Source organism: Anabas testudineus, chromosome 2, assembly GCF_900324465.2.
Source record: "Anabas testudineus chromosome 2, fAnaTes1.2, whole genome shotgun sequence".
Taxonomy (NCBI): domain Eukaryota; kingdom Metazoa; phylum Chordata; class Actinopteri; order Anabantiformes; family Anabantidae; genus Anabas; species Anabas testudineus.
The window spans coordinates 9,024,297-9,040,263 of NC_046611.1; the positions used below are offsets into that span (position 1 = coordinate 9,024,297).

General features: G+C 40.3%; 1 protein-coding gene across 1 annotated transcript in view; it reads right to left on the reverse strand.

The window, feature by feature from the left end:
* Positions 1-12,423, reverse strand: part of LOC113164753 (E3 ubiquitin-protein ligase Midline-1-like) — a 47,926-nt gene extending 35,503 nt beyond the window's left edge. Inside the window, exon 1 of the mRNA XM_026364206.2 lies at positions 12,373-12,423. The gene's annotated coding sequence lies outside the window, so the exon portion shown is untranslated. The remainder of the gene's footprint in view (positions 1-12,372) is intronic.
* Positions 12,424-15,967: the final 3,544 nt, after the last annotated feature.

Consider the following 15,967-nt stretch of genomic DNA (forward strand, 5'->3'; position numbering starts at 1 on the left):
ACCAGAATTATCCCATTTGCTCAAAGTCCAACATCAGGGGTGTTGATGTTTCATTTCATCAGTAACGGGCGACAGCATATTTGTGTGTGTGTGTGTGTGTGTGTGTGTGTGTGTGTGTGTGTGTGTGTGTGTGCACTCTGTCATGGGGATTCGGTCTGTGTTTTTCTGGTGGTTGGAGTGGGATCAGTTGAGGTGAGGCGGCAGCTAAAGAATGCTTTTCTGGAAAAGGACGAGGAAAGAGTTTCCATCTCGGGTCATTTCTCAGCAACAGCCTGAGCCGTAGCTTTCTGAACGATCACAAAGTGCAGACGCACACGCATTATTGTGACTTGAAAGAGAAACATACCCACTACTGATGCTTTCAAATCTACAATATGCAACCTACTGTAGACAAGCATTCGCAATTAATCTGCTCTGCTCCGCCCAGCCCTCCCTTGAGCTGCTCTGCTGCACTCTGCAAAAATTCACCACATGCTGGCCAGTGCTTCAGCTTGATGTCGTTATGAAAATACTCCAAAATGTATTAATCATTGTAGACACTACATGCTCATTCGTGTCCACTTGTTCAAAGTCATGGTTGAGTTTACTTCACTGTGATTCACTCTCTGTGTACTGCCACAGTACACAGAGAGTGTAAAGTCGTTGCATTATCAGGTTTTTACTTATTTTTTACTTTCACCTTATTCAATAGCACTCATCAGAATAAAAGCGCACACACACAAGGCCTCTTTAGCCATTCAAGTCTCAGCAGAGGCCGTATCTGACGCTTTATCAAGCATCCTCTTTCTCAATACCGCAAAGTCGAGTGGCTGCTTTTCTCCTTGAACTATATGTTCCCATCCTGCCCCAGGTGATATTCCAATGTGCTTGAAATGACATTGTTCAAACAGAGACGGAGGGTATTGAGTTCAAAAGGATGACTTGTATTTGCCAGGCACAAAGGAAATGTGAGTTATGTTTGGATAACATCTTTGCACATAAATTATAGAACAAAAAATAGTTTTTTAATACTTGTATTAGCTGTTAAAACTATGTAAGGCCACGTAAGGTCGCCCTTTACTTTGAGTTCAGAGGTTTTATTTTTAACGATCAGGAATGAGCGGAATGCATTGCAGTCCCTGTCTCCTCTCAGGGTGAGACTGTTACAGGCATAAAGCACGGCAGGGTTATGACCAAGACCTTTACAGAGGGCACTGACGCTGTGGGTAGCCTGGGATTTGTAGGATTAATACCACCCATATGTGAAGACGCAGACACGTGATCACAACACCCTGGTCTGGTAAATACCTCTCAGTCAGCATAATGACTAAGGTAACATGACATGAGGTAAAATAAATACAAGCACACACACTGTTGGCTAACCATTCATATTGCATGAGGCTTAGAAGCTACTGAGCTGCTGATACATGTATTTGCTTCTATGTGCGACCACATTTCGCTTATGTTTCCCACAAAATTGCATTTATGACCTCTTTTAGAGCACCTTCACAGTCACAGCTAAGGCCCCTTTTTGGAAAATGTCAAACACATTTCTCCTCAGTCTAACCTCTGACCTTCTAAAGTGAGTTCACATGCATGCAGTAAAGGATTGTTTTCAATCAGTGACGGAAAGATGTGCAGCTGGTACCGGACAAGCGGAGCCACAGCAGCTGCTTTAAAGCACAGTTTGGGATTAAGAGGAAAGGAAAGTAGGAAAGATGTTGTTGTATTGAGTATTTCGTGTTTTGCTGAGGAGATTAGAGCTCGTGAGCTATCTGTCTCTGTCAAGTGACCTCAGTGAATAAACTGATGTAATCTGAGAGAAAGTAGTGCACAGAGAAGCCCTGCAAAAAGATTTTAAGAGAGGAGGAGGAGAGGGAGCAAGATTAAAAGATAGGGAGTGCAGGAGATAAAGACGTCTAGGTGATAAATGTTACAAATGTAGCTGCACTATTTCCTCTAGATGTTTTTGGTATGCAGGATAGACGACTAGGGTACCTTGATTCTTATTATTTGGGTGAAGTCACCCTCTAGCAATAGTTGCAGGCACCAAAAAAAGCTATTCATAATAAATAACAATCATACGTTTGTGTGAATCAACAGAGATGAAACACAGAAGCTGAGGTGAGTGTGAGTGTAACATCTGAACCAAAGGTCGAACCTAATATAAACGGCACAATACAGATCGTGTGACAAAATATGGCTCGTCTGGCTTCAAACACCGCTGTGAGTCACAGAATCAGACAGAGTTCAGCCGACCGACGGAAATATCTTGACTCACTGCTGTTGTTTGAAATGCTATGTGAAGAAAAGCGTGGCAACTGAGGTTAGCCTGACTAACAATGAAATCCATAATTGTGAACATTTTCACTCTGCTGCTTTCTCTCAAGCATGACATCAAAGCTGATGTGATGAACCAGGAAATAATAAAACGGTGCACTTTATCAGATTTCAGGGTTTAGGTGAAGTTGAAAGCAGCTCTTCTGGATATTATGACTGCAGACACACATAAATTGTTCTGCCCCTAAACACAATTTGTAACAACAATGAGCATTAAAGAGCTTTTTATGCCTGCTTCATTCTTTTTCTTACAATATCTCATTTCTTTTAGCATGAAGCTGTTTGTTTTAGTACCTGTCGCTTTAAGCACAGAGTGGATTCACCCTGAGTCTACACTGTTATGATTGGCCAGCTTGCCAAAACCTGGTAGGTCAAGCAGAGCAGTGAACCGTGAAATATGCAGTGAGATGTGTAATATCAGAGTCGGCCCAAGTATGTACTTGGGCGTGCTGACCCAAAATGGACATCTGTTTGTATGTAGAACTGTAGGGGACTTTTTAGAGAGTCTCTATCGACTGTCGTGCTACGTGAGAGAGAGAGAGACAACATTTAGTTACTATGTGGTTTCTCTATTTGAAATTTTCAGCTAATATGTTGGAACCTGGTAGTTGTAGTCTCATCATCTCAGATCAAAAACAACCTAAAAGAAAGTAGAACTCAACACACGTGCTGTAGAACCTTTACACACAGAAAGTGCAACACGAACCATGGCACAAAACTGTTCTGCTTTGACTCCTTTCCTCCTCCGCTGCTGTAGACCGGTCCATAGCACCCACTACAGAGCTGGAGAGTAAAAGAGCAGGGCCTCTACAGGTACGAGCACGTTGATTGATGCGAATGGTGCATACTCACCAGCAGAAAAACTTGTGTACTCCTCCGCAAAGGCATGGCTTAGGCTTTAGCCCCTTAAAAGTCATCTTCAGTTATTACAACCAGCCACGAACTAAAAGTTACAAACACAGGAGGATATGCATGTACACAAGTACTAACACATATGTAGATCTATTGCCCGAAGCTGATACATCTATCAGCAGGAGCTCAAGCTCATCTTCTGTCACACCAAAGAAATTCACTGCAACATCATCCAGCCAAATGCAAATATGCCCGTAAACAGAGACAAGAGCGCACGCACGCATACATGCCCAAAAGCGGACACACAAATCCACAAGGACACGCACAGACGCCGATAAACATAAATGCATACACACAACTGCACTCGCGCACACGCACATAATCACATGCATTTATGCAGGTGTCAGACAGCATCATCATTAGCTGTCAGCAGGCCCAGTGTGTCCTCAAACTGTCACGGAAGGAGGCACGTCCCCGCCGCTCACCCTCAACCCAAAGCAACACCAGCTGGCACACTGTGAGAACTGTACGTAATCCTGCACAAAACAGACTTGTCGAGGGGGAAAAATGCTCGCATTAGCATAAACGTCATCTGAAAACAAGTTAGAGAGAATTCATGATGATGATGACCCTGAACTGATGGCCATGAAATTCTAGTGTTGAGCGTCTCATCATTTTCTTAGTTAGTAGTTTTGGTTTTCTGTTCTGCAAATTGAACACATCAGTTTTGTTTCCAGATGCAGAATCTGCTAAACTCTGATTGGTTAAAAAGGTGAGCCTCACTCAGAAACTTTTACAGGTCAGTATCTCTGCTCTGCTGCCAGGTTGGTCTCAGTCTGACCTCACAGGAGTTGTTGACAGCACCTCTCCACAATAAGATAGGTTCGGGAGCATGTTTCTAGTCAGGACATTACAGACATACATGTAGTTTTGCTAACAGCTACCATAGCATGATAACAGAGTACATTAACTAACTCACTGGAGACAAGCAACATCAGAATAATCCACATCTCTGAAAAAAAAGTAAATGTTAAAGTAACTATAGGCTGCTGGTGTTCTCACTACTGGCTGAGCATGATTTTCCCATCAGGGCGGGCTCCACTCCGTCGTACTGTCCTAAAACTTTGTGTGCAAAGATTTAAACTATGAGACACATGCATGCAGCACAATAGTGATGAATTCTCATGTGTCCTGACCATTCTGACAGCAGTCACATAAGCACAGATGGATATGGATCCCAATTGGCCCAGATTTGATATGAATATCTCTGATTGTGAACTGTTTGGTGGCACTTATCATCTGGAGGCAAAAAAATAAGATCTGGGCAACTTCAGCATAAAGTATAGGTGGACAGAAAATGACTTCATGTATGTGGTTGTGAACTTTTAGGACAAATCTCTTTAGTCCATTGACAATGCATCAATCATCTGAGCATAAACTGCTCCAGCTGAGACACCGATTCCCACTCTGGACCCATACATGCATTTGTAATACTATGCTGCAGCTTGGGTACAAAATAAAGTTCAACTTTATCATCTGGGGCCCTGGATGAAGTGGGGTTGTTTGGTTTCTATATAATTCTGTATACAGTAATATTCTGTAAGGTCTTAAACCTTGAACACTATATAAATAAAATTGTATTGAAAATACTGCTGCTTTAGATGATCCTTCTTGCTGTGAAAAAAATTGACTTGTTCCCAGGTGTGCGGAATGACGGCGTGAAGCATGAATAAGTTATAAGTGAAAGTCAGGCTCTCAGACCTCCCCTGCTCTCGCTCTGCTGTGTAGTGTGTCTGCGTGAGATGGTTCATGAAGTGCAATGGTTAATGTGCCATAGTCCACGTGCCAGTGAGAAAATATCCTGATTTATGGGGCTGCCATCATCTCATAGTAGAAAGTGGCAACATCTCACTTTCCTCAAAGTGAATGGAAATTCCTATGTATCTGTTTTGGCCATAAAAGAATCAGGGCTGCTAACGGAGGATGCAGACTCTGCTGCGGAGTACGAAGTCGGTGAAAGCTAGCACATTAATCAAAGGACATACATTTTGTATGAAGGTGGGGAGGGCGCTTTGTACAGTGTGGTGGCAGTGAGACTACAGTATAACACAGCGATGAATTATGAATGGGATAAACGGTGGTCTCAGTTGGATCATTAATGGTTTGAATTATTAATAAACTCTATTATTGGACTCAGGTGTGACTTTTAATATTACTGAATCATCCACTTTAGCAGTTCCAGGGCTTCATTATTATTATTATTATTATTGTTGTTGTTGTTGTTGCTGTTAACAATAATATCAATAATAATCATCATCATAATTTTTCTAAACTTTAAAACATTAAATGACAGAATTATAAGCTGCAATCATATGAATTATAACTATGTATTTGTGAACGTAGGTCAAAGGAGATCATTAAAGAGTCTATACTGCATTTGAACATGTTTAAGAGGAGCTGAATGAACTTACCCAGGCCTTTTCATGCACATGAGCTTTGTGGGGAATATAGTAATCATTGCATCTTTTTAATGAATGAATGATGCAATGTGAAGTAAATGCATCCCTTCTCATAGATAAAAGCAGTTTCTATTTCTATTCATTTTTTTTTATCTGACCAACATCATAATCTCTGTTTAACCTTAACCAAACAGCATGAACACTTTGCCATTCATCATTTGTAATACTTCATATATCAACTGTAATTATGTAGTATATAAATATGTCCACACTCCAACCGTTAACTGTCAAACGTCAAACTTGTTCTTGTAGTATTGTTGATTTAAAGCCGCAACTTTTTAATTAATTGAAAATCAGGAAATTGAATTAATACAAGAACTTCATGCACATATTACTTTCATGCACTTTGCTGCAATTTGTTGGATAGTTAACAGCAAAGACAGAGACAAAGCAGGGAGCAGCCAAGGCCCCCGGCAAAGACACACTGCAATAATGTGGTATGCAACTTACCCTCTAGTCCACCAAGATGTCCCTTTTTTAATGAGCATGTGCTCAAACTTGATTTACATCCATCCGTTATCTATTCCTGCTTATTCTGTGCAGGTTCATTACAGGCTGGAGCCTAGCCTAGCTTAACCAGACACTACATTTAGAACCAGGTCGCCAGTCTATCATCGCGCTTAGAAATAGACGATCTTACTCATCACATTAACACCTACATGCAATTCTAAGTCTTTAAATGGCAGAGGGAACGACAGCTCTCAAAAGAAATTATGCAGAGCCAAGCAGAACATGGATTTGAAGCCAGGACCTTCTCGCTGTGAGGCAACAGAGCGAACCACTGAGCCAATTTGGATTTTAACTTAAATTTATCTGAATAATCATATTCAGCTCAGAGTCCATTGCAAATGTGGGAACATGAGAAAATTGTTGCTCACTCTTTTTTATTTTTTTATTTTTTTAATGAAGGCAGTTCAAGAGGCAGGTACAAATTTCTACTTCACTTATGCTGCAGTGTTCAGATTGACAGATGGGTTTTGCTGGCACACAGAGGTGCATCCCAGGGGACAAAGCTTCTTAAAGCCAACGACATTTGCTTCCAACATGGCTACTTGCCCTCTCTACGTGTCTTGTTTCTCTATCGTGCTTGAGCTGTCCCCACTGGCCGAGCCAACACCTCGTCGCTATTCTTCTAACATCAGCTTAGATAAATAGTGCCAGCTGCAGAGACACAGGGTTAGTCTCCAACATACACACACACACACACACACACACACACACTGACCTGAGAGTTTCAATCAATAAACCACCCACAGCACTTTTCCAAAGCTAAGAGAGAGACACTGTGGGACTGTGTGTGTGTGTGTGTGTGTTTTGTTGCTGTACTCTAAAACAAACAACACAATCCATATGAACATTAGTGATATTGCATTACTCCCTTGGAATGCAAAGCTTTTGGACGTTATCTAGTGCACAAAGGAATTCATTCTCAGTTCGACTGAAGAGAAAAGTATTTTGTGCAAGTGTTTGATCCTTCCTAAGAAAGAGATCCACTCCCTATATGACATATTGAATTGATCAATCATGAGCACATGGTGTGAGATGAGCATCAGTTGAACCACAAGCTGGTGCACTCATGAGAAGCTACGTCATTTGGAAGTTAAAATACATCCATAAGGACATAGTGTTAGAGAAATCCTCACTGAATTATCCTTGAAGATACAGACATGAACTTCCCCTGCAGCGCTGCATTGGAAGCAATTGTCCAAAAAAGTTTGGTTGACTTTTCTGACATATTCTTTGTGGACAGGCAGCTGCATTTAATGCACCAGGGGTTCAGAGTCGTGTCCAGGGATACTTAAACACGTGGCCAGTTGGAACCAGGAGTTGAAACACTGACCCTGGTTCATGGACAACTTCTTAACCGGTGGAACACAGCCACCCCATAGTGTGACTGTAATCCTGTTGTTGACCAAACACATTCCTTCTGTGGACCAAAAGTAATCAAACCTCCAGTAATCTTCTCACAGACACGATTTGGTCAGAAAGCAAGCGGATTGCAAATTGTTCTCAAAAGTGGCCATAAAGACTGACTTGTCCAAACACAAGTCCAACAATACAGGCTTGTAAATTGCAAAGCGGACAATATAATCTTTTGTTGCCATTACTATATTGGTTGTCTTGGTAACAGTCCATTTGTGCATGATGACTAAGATTATGTTTTCTCAGTAGGACGGCTGGGTGCACCACAATGTTTGGGTTTGGATTTATTGGTGGCTGTGCTGTGAGACGTGGCATAAAACATCTTGACTTCATGACCCCATCCCGTTGAGGCCCTGAGTGTCCTGTGGATAAATGATGTGAAAACATATAATTGTAATGAATGAGTTCAAAGAGAATAGTTTTCAGGTTTAGGTTAAATGCTGCACCTAGAAAACCTGCATGCCATAATTAGTAAGCATTTAGTCTTGAGATCACACAGGGGAGCATGATGTAATATCATGATACGCATTTTTAGGAGCATTTGTAATGATGAAATAGACTCTTCCAGCTGTGGGAACCCTGCTCCCAACACTGCTCTCCCAGTTTATGAATTCTCCACGAGGACACATTGATCCACTTCTGCTTGTAGGCCAGACATCGACTCTGAGCTTCAGCCAATCAAAGAGCTAATTAATGCAGACAGCACTATGCTCACTGTGCTGCAATGTTAATCAATGGCATACTAAGCTGCACAGACACAGAGAGTTTGTAAACTAGAAATGAAATGATCTGGTTTAATTACCTCCTGCTGGTTTTTGGACTCTTCTATTGTATTCTATTCTGTTCACTATCACGGATTAGGTTTTGTTAAGTCCAATGAATATTGAAAGGATCAGTCTGTGAGATCAATAATTTTCCTTCAGTTATGAGACCTCGGGGTCACCTAGGGCAGCAACCTTCTGACTAAGAAATTGACAATGTATTTTATTTATTTATTTGTATTTATTTATTTTTTTTTTTTTATATGGGGAAATTTTCGGACCATAATCTCCATAGGAAGTCATTGAAATCACATATATCCAATGCAATCTGTATGCTATGAACCTCACAACTCTATCTATAATAAATGATCAAAGCACCATTTGTTTTTTCCTTTTTTTTTTTTTTTTTTTTGTCTGTACACATAGAATGGTGGAAATAAATCAATAAAGTACACGTATGAGGCCTTCAAACAGTCTAAAGAGTGTTAAATTGAAAACACTACATGTAGAAATATGTGGAGAGGTGCTATTGATGCCTCCTATGAGCCAGGCTCAATGAACAGCACTGCCAGAAGTAAGGCTCACTCTTCTAAGCAATCCGATACTTACAGTTCTTTCTGTTTTATTAGTAGGTTTTCTCGTCATAGCATTTTTCATCTCTGTTCTACTGTATTCTAAAAATCACTTTAAGAGTGAATTTGCATTAAGCTAATGCTACAAGGTTCCCAGCATATTCAACAATAGTAGAATCCCATGATTGTCTTGTAGTGGCTGGCACAAATACATCATGTATTGTGAGAAGTTGGATCGCCAACATGGCCAAAGCTGCAGATGAGCCAAAACTGCGTGTTCAGCGGAGATAGAATGGAACGGACACTTGACTAGTTCACGGTCCATCTCATCACCAAGTGTCTTTGGTTTTCTCAAGCTTTATCATTGTGCAGATAAACATTCAAGTGCCATGTTTGGTCACCCGTAGAACAAACCAGCCCATTCATACAGACCAATACCCCTAGGGTGGATGAAAGGGGGCCATTCCAAATAAAGTGCCTCTACTTCAATTTAAATCCCACCTTCTTCTCCTCAAACTCACCCCATGTCTTTTCTTTCATTTTCAACTAATTTTCTTGAGCTTTGGTATAAGGCGAGGAGGTGGCAAGGAGCCAGAGTTTGGCTGTTGGGGAGCTAAAACTTGCCAAGCTCTCAAGTCCTCAGCAGAGAGATGGGATTTTATAGCTGGAATGTTGGAGCTTTGGCTGAGCATGAAAAGACTGGGCACACTGTCAATCACTGATGCCAAGGCCTCCAAGCTTGAGACCCTGCTGGGCTCCAAATATGGCAGAGAGGGTAAAAATCCTTTGTGCATGCTACAAATAGTTAACACTTCAAAAGGAAGGAGAAAGCCACATTTAGGTAATATTCCAACATTTAAATCGGTTGAATCAATAAATATCCACTTTTATGACAAGAAGATCTTAAGTTTCTTGCAAAAACAAAAGCATCTGATGCAGACTAGAGGAAAAGAAATGGACAGTTCGCACTGACATTAGCACAAACTAACAAACAAAGAGTGTAACCTCCAGAAATGAAATAAATTATAATAATAAATAATAATAATCCAGTCCTCTTTGGTTTTCTCCATTACTTTTTACTTACACAGATGCTTGAAAGAGTGTCATACAACCACACACTCCTCCACAAACTGTCACATCCTGCTGCATTCAACACCTCCCTCTTCCACAGGGCACGATTGATAAGGTGATAAGAACAGAGCTTGTGGAATCTATAATGTGGAGGAGAGGGACTGTGAATACCACTGTGACCAATACAGTAGTGGCTACTTTACAGTGTTTGTGTTAGCTTGGTTAGAATTTAATAAAATATTGAATTATCCATCTTGAAGTAAACTAGAACTTCTAATCTACAAAAGATGAGCATTGTTTGGTGCATATTGAACCTTATGAATAAAGTAAAACAAAGCCATAAAGCCAAGATTACTGCTGCTGAGGGGAAAAAACATCCCAAGCAAGTAACACCTAGATTCTCACATACCAAAATTTACACATTAAATCAAGTGCCATGAGTGTAAAACCTGAATTTCTGGAAAATAAATAAAGACGCTTCCACAGCAAATTCATCCTGCACTTAAGTAAGTTGTAGATTCATGCAGCTCAGCCAGCCATAGAGAAATCCCACTGACTGCAACGGCAACTAAATGTTTTTTACATCATAATTCAATATTTACAGCTGTGTGTGTTCATGTCTGGGCCTTTTAACAAGCCAAATACTAGAAAGCAATGCTGCTGTATAAATGGTTTAAATGGGCACAGTGATGTCTGAAGCTGGTAATCAGAAAATACAGTGCAACCTCCTGAAGAGTGTAGGTAAATACACATGTTCCCTCTAATTCAGCATACATCCTAGCAAAGTTGTTCATAATTGATGACAGTGTACGTACAGTTGTTGTATTATTCACTGGATATGTCAGTTGCACTTCAATTCAGCCACATTGCATTGGAGTCAAGTAGGGGCAGGTGTTTAATGCTGTAACCTCACAGAAATTCATGCAGACCTGAATGAAATGAACTATTTATCGTATAAAACTCACTTTTTAATCTTTGCAGCAGAATGAGTTCACATTTGCAATCATTAAAACCCAGCAGTTTAAAACAGATGGAGGAATTTCAATCAAGAATCTTTAGTTTGGGGTGTAAAACTAAATAATGCCACAAAAAATAATGATTAGAGCACAGTGTTGATGCTTTTTATTAAAGACAGGAATGTGGTTCGGCAATGAAATCATTCCTGATTTATTCGTTGGTAATCATTTTTTGTCAGGTCATGGAACAAAGTAGTACACTCATTAAAATTATACTTAGTGTCCTAATAAACTTTGCCAGACACTGTTACTATGCTAACAGCATGAAAACTTAAACTGCGTGTACTATCTTATGTTTTATGTATTTTCAACAACTCTGCATCTAAATACATTCATAATTAAAATGCTGACGTCCCCTTAGAGACAAACCCAACAAGCCAGGCCTATTAAACTGACTAGCAGAGGGCTGAGCTTTATGATATATTTAGTTCAAATGTGGAACATCGCCCTTCCATAAAATGGACATGAGTCCAAACAAGCAGTTTGTCCACTGGCCTGACATACATGGAGGACAATGAATAAATTGGATGATATTTTGGTATAAATAAACAAAGGTTTTGCGAGTACTTGCAGGATACAGCTAACAAGCAAGTGGTAAAACGTAAACATAACAATTTGTTTGATTTGACTTGTAAGATCAGATCAGATCAGATAGTTTGAGACCTCAGTTTCAGCTAGTTGAATCATATTTCTGCATAAATTGGTACAGATTTATTGACTAGATAGTTTAATGTCCAATTGGCATCCAGTATACATTGACTAGAATGGTTGGATAAATGGATGAATGAAAGAAAGATTTTTCCAGCCATTACTGTTCGGCATTTAAACATAGCTGTGTTTAATCAAACGTTAAATAATAGTAAAGAATAAAGTGCAGCTACAAACTATTGTATTTCTACTGTTTACTTATTATTTTTGTTTTGTTTTCAGTGATAATATCAGAAATTACATCATCAAACTAAAGCCACACTGTGAATCTCACAAACACGAGTTCATGTTTGCCAGTGACAAACAATATAAACCCGGCAAAAAGTCAAGGAAACAGCACATCCAGTATTTTAAAGTTAAACGTAAAACAACAGCAGTGTAAAAGCTACGCTGAAACAATCACAGCAGCATGCACGTGCATCCAGCTCCCATGCATGGACCACATGGAGCCATCAAGCCCCCTAAACACCCCCACCCTATCCAATTCTGACCCACTCCACCCCTCCGATGTATGACATCCCATTGTGCATGTGCTATGAGGGGAAAAAAAAAAAAATAACGACCCTAAACCTACTGCCTCTAAAGAAATGGTCCCAGTGGAAGTGAATTAAGCAACAAAGGAGGCACTTACATTCAAGAGCCTCACATGGTCCTCCGACAGAAAAGAAGAGAAGCGTGCAATGATTCCAGTCTAGGAAAACAATAGTGAGTAACCTTGAAGAGGAAAGAGAGAGAGAGAGAGAGAGAGAGAGAGACGGAGAGAGTCAGTGCAGGAAAGAGAGAGAGAGTTAGAGAGATGGGAAAGAAAGGTGAGACAGAGAGAGTGCGCAGATTGATGCATCCACACACCCAGCACGCACACAAATCAAAACACTTAAGATCTTTTCTTGCATCTCTTCTTCTTCTTCTCCTCCTCCTCCTCCTTCTCCTCCTCCTCCTCCTACTGCCCCCCCCTCCTCCCCCAACACTAGCCTTTGGGTTTTACTTGTCATGTGTTCAGACTCAGGCAACCATTAAGCGGACGGAGGAAACCAGCGCTCCAAGTGCTTTGTCCAGCGGTTGGGAAAGTCATGCTTCCATTACGTGGAACACTGAGCTTCTTGGCCCCTTCTGTGTGTTTGATCCACAACAGATGGATGAAGAGGCAGGAGACGATATCCAGCACCTTGGCTCGTCCATCACACCTTCCTGGGATCTCATGCTGAAAATAACAGGAATAGAGATGGATGTCTCTGGCGGAAAATGTAGATAAATCTCTTTACAGGCATGTAGTATAAATCTGTTTCCAAAACCAGTTGGCTATAACTCTAATCTCAGTTAAGTCAGTCCCAACAAGGATAATAAGTTCAGAATTCAGAGATACACTCACTTTACTTCAATTAAAAAATAAAAAAATGCCCATGTTATGCAACCATTAGGCGATTACACAAGATATACTTTTGGCATTTTTGAAAATCTTCTCTCGCTTTAAAAGCTGATGCAAACTACCATCATTTGTGGTAATGCTTGCAATTTTTTCCCAGCATTGTGATGCTTTTACGATTTAATCTAAAGAGAATACAAGCACAAAGCAACAGCAGATGCTTTCAAACTCAAATTCCACAACGTAACTTAACACAAAGGGCTAAAACTGCGTTTTACTTTGTAACTAGGTGGTGGTTACCTTTTACCTTTGGTCGTGGTGGGAAGTGTTGTAGACCACCATGTATATTAAACACTCTAATCAGAAGTATATGGTTTTCATCTTCTGCCATTTAACTGGACTAAAGTCTCCCAATGTAGAGCATGAAAAACATATTTTTAAATATAATTTTTTAAATTAAGTGGTTACTTCAGACCAGTGCTCTTCCATGTTAAATGATCTGCAGGTTGTTTCAAAGAAATTGTACAATATTCTTCTGTTTGCAGATGATATCATTGTGTATATACCTACAAACCGTTGTGGACAGCTTACACAAAACTCAACACTGAGTTTTAGCTGATCAGAGATGTCATGCGCCAGAGAAAAGGAATTAGTTGTGTCTCCCAACCCAAATCTCTTTAGAGAAGGTCCTTAATAAGAATGCTAATATTTTCACCAAAGACAGGGACATGACTAAAGCAATTAACATCTCTGTGGAGCTGTAATGAGGCATTGCTTTGAGCTAAATGCTAACACCAACATGCTCCAGCTGTTTTTTTTAGCAAGTAAATGTTAGTTAATGCACAGTATGTTCCCATCTTAAAGTTGGCATTTTACTAATTGACGCTGAGGTGAATGCAATTTGTTTGCCGCTATATTGGGTCACAAACCACAGTATAAGAGAGGGTAGCATTATGGGTCCTGTTTCTTTCTTTTGTTTTATTAATTTAACAGATGTAGACATGTTTCACTGGAAAGATGATGAAGCACAAACACACACACACAAACACACACCTAATTCAAGGGATCACAAACATTTTTATGGGTTATTATCTGATCTCAGACAAATATGAAATCCAGACCAGTGTGCCAGCAAATACAAGCTTCATTGCCAACAAATGTCTTGTCTTAGGATATGGTTAGTAGAATATTAAGGGTTAAAAGTGGTGCATGGGCAATGTGTCTGCGTTTGATTGACAGGTGTCTCACACTATCACACTCAGCTTAGCTGTTTACCCCTTCGCAGCTTCAGCCAGCATTTGGATTATTTTTATTGTAGCATCCAGCATCTGACAAAAATAAAACCAAATCCAAGCTTCAAAACATTTAAACCTCAAAAATGTCAAATCTTCAAAACATCTCTCTACAGAGAGATGTAGCAGAACTGTAGCAGAGACCTTTTTTCGGCACACTCTGATCTCTAATGACTCTGAAGGCTCAAAACCAGGCTGCAGGTCAGCATACAGATTTAACCACATCCCAATCGGGTCAGTGACACGAAATGAAACTCAACACAAATACACGAATAAGGATCCCTCTGGTTGGCATAATATGTTCTGCTCTCACCTTTCTCATCTGCCGCCGCGCGCGCTCAATGCAGTTTTGAACATGAGCAGAGCAAATCTGAGCACGAGCGGGGACATTTCGAGGGCGAGGGAAGTGTTTTGAGAGAAAGCATGACACAATCTGAGCATGAAATCATTAAAGTATGCTCTCAAATTAAAAAAAAATCAAAACTATGCTCCTGAGTATAGAAAGAAGTCTCATCCCATATGCATCCATTGGAGTTTGTATTTTCAAATGGCAACTTGCTGTAATGGCTTTTTCACTGCACATTGCTTTGGTAATGGGGTTTGCTGTGTACTCTAAGCAATGTTACAAGATCACTGAGGGATGGGGACAATGTACAGTGTGGCTCCCATGAGTAAGACATTTCAAAGCTGTGTTGCGGTTGTGTTTGTTCGCTTTGCATCTGTCTCAGTATCTACCCAGAGCTTAAGAATCACTTGTACTATGTTTTGCATCAACCTGTGGCACATTGTAATGCTTTCATCCTTTCTTTTCTGCAGTGGAACATATCATGAAAGACGTGTTGTGTTTTACATCAACACAGAGGTGTGTGGGATACTTAACAGTGTAGCAGCTGTGATAAGCTGTTTTTCTCCCATGTCCAGTTCTGGGTGCTGTTGGACACGGTGGGTGGTGGTGGTGGGGGGAGCATACAGAACATGTCAAAATGAAACAGATGTTTACTGCATGGCTGCAAGGAGGTCTACTGGTTCAGAAGTTAAGATGCTGTATCGCTATTGTAATCACATCACAGAGGGTCAACTGTTGGCCTTAATTCTATTAGATGTTTGATCATCTGATTCACTCAGTTTAAATGTCATCACATCATCCCAGTACTTGTGCAGGCTATTACAATGTACTGGTTCTTTATATCCTATAGCAGCTTGATAGCAGAGTGGTAACATCGCATCAGCTGTAGCCGACATCCAGAAGACCTCCTTACGCTTACCCTGTCTTGGCCTTGTACCTTGTGACTTGCTTTGGATAAAAGCGTCTGCCAAATGGCTAAATGTAAAATGTAAACCTTCATTTCTTACAATATTTGTACCAACATATTCATCAAATTAGTATTTTAATGTACCTAACACAGATCCCAAAAAGCTGGCGTTTGGTTTTGTTTAGGATGTCTAATAGACACAATCTCTATCCAGAAATGAACTTCTACCACTCCCTCCAGCAATTAATTAGAAAGCAGAGTACAAGGAAATTGTGGTGTAATTACATTGTTTCATAAACTCTGAGTACTGGAGAGGCA